The sequence below is a fragment of the Aotus nancymaae genome, unplaced genomic scaffold, assembly GCF_030222135.1.
Source record: "Aotus nancymaae isolate 86718 unplaced genomic scaffold, 86718_ANA_hifiasm-v0.15.2.pri h1tg000006l, whole genome shotgun sequence".
NCBI lineage: Eukaryota > Metazoa > Chordata > Mammalia > Primates > Aotidae > Aotus > Aotus nancymaae.
In genome coordinates, this window is record NW_026988417.1 from 12,621,025 (window position 1) to 12,627,140 (window position 6,116).

The 6,116-nt window shown below is 42.9% G+C and overlaps 1 pseudogene; it reads left to right on the top strand.

Annotated features, from left to right (window-relative positions):
* The first annotated feature begins 908 nt into the window (after positions 1-908).
* Positions 909-2,885, top strand: LOC105725700 (heat shock protein HSP 90-beta-like; annotated as a pseudogene).
* Positions 2,886-6,116: the final 3,231 nt, after the last annotated feature.

Here is a 6,116-nt window from a genome sequence, read left to right on the forward strand (position 1 = left end):
GACTAACCAAGTGCTAGATACCGTGCTACACTCACCCGTCCACTCCACACCTAAAGTCCTTGAAAAATAATGAGCATCTTCATTTCCTTTCCCTTTGAGGTGCACTCCTTCAGGCTGAGTGGGGGTAAAATAGAAATAGAAACAAAACAAGAATCTAAGATTCCCTCCATATAAAACGGTTAAATATATATTTATATAAGAAGAAGGAAAGAAAATAAATTAGCTGTGGTTATATCTTGGGTAGTGGGGTTCAATTGTTCAACAAGTATTTATTGAGTGCCTTTTAGGTGCCAAGTACAATTTAGTTATTGAGGATATAGCAGTGAACACAACAGATCAAAATGTCTAACTTTATGGAATTCAGTGGGGAGAGACAAACAGTAAAAGCAAAACAGTGAAATACATAGTGTATCCGATTGTTCCATGTACCATGGTTGAGGCAGGAGAATACGGTCTGGAGGCAGGGAACCTAAGACTGATTCACGCTGACTTCCTAGAACTAAATTGAAAGGAAAACCCCAACTTTTCACTCCAAAGTAACAAAAGGACCAGAGGCTACTCTCTTTGCAACCCCCATCCCTTTTCTGTGTGGCAGATGGAAAACTGCTTTCCACAACCAATCAGACTGATTGTGGGCCAAGTCTTCATTTGCACAGAAGTGTAACTTTGTAACTTCAATTTAGCCTCTAATTGGCTGCTTTACACCCTTTGCATGGGTGTAACTTAACAACTTCACTTCAGCCTCTGACTGGTTGCTTTCCACGATCAATCAGACTGATCTCAGGCTACTACTTCATTTGCATGGGGTGCACATGAAGTGGCCAATGGAAAACCTCTAGAGGGTATTTGCACCTCAGAAGATCCTGTAACCAGGGCCCCTGAGCTGTTGATCGGCCCACTCCTACCCTATGGAGTGTACTTTCATTTTCAATAAATCTTTGCTTTCGTTGCTTCGTTCTTTCCTTGCTTTCCTGTGTGTTTTGCCCAATTCTTTGTTCAAAACACCAAGAATTATTTCTGATCTCATAAATAATTTGGAAACCATTGCCAAGTCTGCTACTAAAGCATTCATGGAGGCTATTCAGGCTGGTGCAGACATCTCCATGATTGGGCAATTTGGTGTTGGCTTTTATTCCGCATACCTGGTGGCAGAGAAAGTGGTTGTGATCGTAAAGCACAACAGTGATGAACAGTATGCCTGGGAGGTTTCTGCTGGAGGCTCCTTCACTGTGCAGGCTGACCATGGTGAGCCCATTGGCAGGGATACCAAAGTGATCCTCCACTTTAAAGAAGATCAGACAGAGTACTTAGAAGAGAGGTGGGTCAAAGAAGTAGTGAAGAAGCACTCTCAGTTCATAGGCTATCCCATCACCCTTTATTTGCAGAAGGAACAAGAGAATGAAATTAGTGATGATGAGGCAGAGGAAGAGAAAAGTGAGAAAGAAGAGGAAGACAAAGATGATCAAGAAAAGCGCAGGATCGAAGATGTGGGTTCAAATGAGGAGGATGACAGAAAAAAACTAAGAAGATCAAAGAGAAATACATTGATCAGGAAGAACTAAACAAGACCAAGCCTATTTGAACCAGAAACCCTGATGACATCACCCAAGAGGAGTATGGAGAATGCTAAAAGAGCTTCACCAATGACTGGGAAGACCACTTGACGGTCAAGCAATTGCTGTAGAAGGTCAGTTGGAATTCAGGGCATTGCTATTCATTCCTTGCTGGGCTTCCTTTGACCTTTTTGAGAACAAGAAGAAAAAAGAACAACATCAAACTCCACGTCCATCGTGTGTTCATCATGGACAGCTGTGATGAGCTGATACCAGTGTATCTCAACTTTATCTGTGGTGTGGTTGACTCTAAAGATCTGCCCCTGCACATCTCCCAAGAAATGCTCTAGCAGAGCAAAATCTTGAAAGTCATTCTCAGAAACATTGTTAAGAAGTGCCTCGAGCTCTTCTCTGAGCTGGTGGAGGACAAGAATTACATGAAATTCTATGAGGCATTCTCTAAAAATCTCAAGCTTAGAATCCACGAGGACTCTACTAACTGATGCCACCTATCTGAGCTGCTGCGCTATCACGTCTCCCAGTCTGGAGATGAGATGACAACTCTGTCAGAGTATGTTTCTCGCATGAAGGAGACACAGAAGTCCATCTATTACTTCACTGGTGAGAGCAAAGAGCAGGTGGCCAGCTCAGGTTTTGTGGAGTGAGTGCAGAAGTGGGGCTTCAGGGTGGTATATCTGAAAGAGCCCATTGACGAGTACTGTGTGCAGCAGCTCAAGGAGTTTGATGGGAAGAGCCTGGTCTCAGTTACCAAGGAGGGTCTGGAGCTACCTGAGGATGAGGAGGAGAAGAAAAAAATGGAAGAGAGCAAGGGAAAGTTTGAGAACTTTTGCAAATTCATGAAAGAAATCTTAGATAAGAAGGTTGAGAAGGTGACAATCTCCAATAGGCTTGTCTTCACCCTGCTGCATTGTGACCAGCACCTACGGCTGGAGAGCCAATGTGGAGTGGATCATGAAAGCCCAGGCACTTCAGGGCAACTCCATCATGGGCTATATGATGGCCAGAAAGCACCTGGAGATCAACCCTGACCACCCCATTGTGAGATGCTGTCACAGAAAGCTGAGACAGACAAGAATGACAAGGCAGTCAAGGACATGGTGGCGCTGCCGTTTGAAACCGCCCTGCTCTCTTCTGGCTTTTCCCTTGAGGATCCCCTGACCCACTCCAACCACATCCACTGTATGATCAAGCTAGGTCTAGGTATCGACGAAGATGAAGTGGCAGCAGAGGAACCCAGTGCTGCGGTTCCTGATGAGATTCCCCACTCCTGAGGGCGATGAGGATGCATCTCGCATGGAAGAAGTCGATTAGGAGTTCATAGTTGGAAAACTCATGCCCTTGTATAGTGTCCCATGGCTCCAACTGCAGCCTCAAGTGTCCCTGTCCCACCTGGCTCCCCCTGCTGATGTTTAGTGTTTTCTTTCTCTTCTGTCCTTGTACTGAAGGCAGGAAACAAGGGTGTCAAGTCCCCATTTCCTCCCTACTCTGACACCAGCATTGGATGTTGTGTATTGTGGATATTTTTTTTAGTTTGTTCATTTTGTTCTGAAATTAAAGTATGCAAAATAAATAATATGCCATTTTATACCAAAAAAAAAAGTCACAGAATGGTCACTGATAGAACAACTGCCAGCAGCAAGAGACAGGTCATTCGAGGATAACACCTGCAGGCCATTGCAGAGGCTCACAAGCAAAAGCCAAAACCCATGCATCCGCCCACAACTGCCAGAGGAGGAGTAATATTGATTTTGCCTCAGCTCATCTTTTTTTTTTTTTTTTTTTTTACTATTTTGTAAAACTATTTGTAATTGAACATATTCATGGGGTACATAGTAATGTTTCCATATGTATAATGTACAGCAATCAAATCAGGGTCATTAGCACATTCATCATCTCAAATCTTCCTTGCAGCTATTTGAAAGTATATATTTTTGTTAACTATAGTCATCCTACAGTGGTACAGAGCACTAGGATTTCTTTTCCTCCTATTTAGCTCTAATATTGTAACCTTTCACAAATCTCTTCCCACCACCCTGAACCCATCTGATCTCATCTGCCCATTTTCTAATCACACCTTAGTGCCCATCATTGGTTAAATCTAATCTGAAACCTTGCTGCAAGGAATTCTTGAAAATATCATTCCCAGGCTTCAGCCCCTGTGATTTAGGGAAGAGCATGGAGTCTCTATCCCAGATGAGTGGGAATGGGTGCTGACATTGGCAGTCGACTCTCCTGCACAGTCAATTGCTCAGTCCCCGCAATTTTCAATTGAAAATATTGTGTATGAAATAGTAAAATTCCTTCCCCATTATTGCAGCTCAGTGTAAGCCTAAAAGCTCGGTTTTGGACCCAAAGTTGAGAAACACAGCTTTGATCACCTAGGTGTCCACAGGTCCCCTGAATCTTACATTTGTCCTGAGGAAATAGCAGGTAGAATTATCCGAGTGGTAGAATTCAATTCCCTGAAGGACTGGACAGCTGGTGGGCTATTGATACAACATTGCTGCCTTCAAACAAAGTGGCAGGCCAGCACTGGAACCAATACACCTGGCTTTCAGGATCTTTTCCCACTTTTCCTCTCTTCCTTGCTGCTCAATCATGCCAGCTCATCCCATTAAACCTCCAACCCAGAACACCCAGGAGTGTAATATCCTTCCTAATAGACCCTAATATACCATCAGAAAGAGCCTCAATAGAATATTAAAATAGACTCCCCAATTAAGAGCAATGGAAGCCGACTCTTTTCTCTTTGAGGCCCCCTCTGCACGAAATATTGTCTCATTTCTATTTTCCTGGGGAGAAGTTTTCTATCCGTCCTGGGAAAGATTAGTTCCCACTTTAGAATGGCCTAAAATATTATTTCTTTTAATTCCAAAAAGAAAGACAAAAAAGTTGAGTGTTCATGTAATGCTGTAAATGTATTAAGCCCATGGTGCATGCACTGCTACTGAAGAATTCCCAGGCACTGACATCGAGGCCAAGAGCAAATGATTGTGGATTTGAGATCTCTCTGGATTAGGATTCGCCTGAGTTCAGATTGATAAAATTTGTGACAGTCATTCAGAAATGCACATTCACAGAAGGGCAGTCATGATAAAATCATATTATGTACAAATTATATTATACAGAAAACAGAATTGTCTTTACTTGTTCCAAGTAAATTGAAAATTTTCCTCTCAGTAGGCTGTGCTGATGAAGTGAACCCAAACGCCATGTGTCTCCTAATGAAAAACTAAAATCGCAAATACATTTAAATTGCAGAGGGAGTATTCAAAGCACACTGGTATAGATGAAAAAAATGGGTTCCTGTGTAAAAACCAAGTACTCTGCCTTCTTGAGTTAGGCCAAGAGAGTGTTTCATGTAATCTACTAGGAGGTCCACAATATAGCTCTTGCTCCTAAGAGCTCTTTTCTTGACCTTTTGGAAGCAGATCCCTTGAAAATCTGGGAAATGGTGAACCCCACAGAAATCTGTTTGCTAGAGCTTTATCTGCTCCATGTGCTTCCCAACCCTCTTGTCCTGGTTTAGAGAACCCCCCCGCCCCACTCCATGTGTTCTGTAAGAATGTCAATATCAATGTTTGCGGGCAGGGTGCACAGATGACTCAGGTTGATCAACCAGAATGGCTCAACACCCTAGTCTCAGTAAGTGGTGATGGTTGTCTGTATGACCCATATAGGGGACTGAGAGTCATTTTCTTACCACTGGTGGTACTAAGCTAGGAGATATGAGTGTGGAGTCATCCTTGGTGTCCTTTGAGTCCACAAAGTAAAAAGAACTCCAAATTAGAATGAAGTCGGGGCAAACTGAGTTGAGAGGTAGACAAAAACAGAAACAGCACAATTATGTTCAGCCACTCTGGAAGTTGTTAGGGAGTTGGTTATGAGCTCCTGGAAGATAAGCCAATAAATTATTTTTATGTTCAAGATTTGTTTTACCCAGCCAAGAAAGTCCAGGATTAAACAGATCCCCTCTCTAAAGAAAATGCATATAACTACCCATGAATAAAATAATTCACATAATTCCAAGAGCTTTCTGCATGTAATATCAAAGGTTAAAGCCATTCTCCCCCAGCCCCAAAAAAATGGAGTCTGGTTCTGTCACCCAGGCTGGAATACAAATGGCCAGATCTCAGTTCACTGCAACCTCCACCTCCCAGGTTCAAGCAATTCTACTGCCTCAGCCTTCTGAGTAGCTGGGATTACAGGCATGTGCCATCACACCCAGCTAATTGATTATTATTATTATTATTATTATTATTATTATTATTTTGGTATTTTTAGTAGAGACGGGGTTTCACCATGTTGGCCAGGCTAGTCTCAAACACCTGATCTCAGGTGATCTGCCCACCTTGGCCTCCCAAAGTGCTGGGATTACAGGCGTGAGCCACCACGCCCGGCAGGTTAAAGCCCTTCTAAGGGCCTCAGGTTAAGAACCCCTGCATATTGAGTTTACTTGGTGGCCTTAGGGTTGATTTTACCCTCGAAACTTTCTTCTTCCTATGGTATAAGGTTCTTTTACATATTAAAATGTTAGTCCCT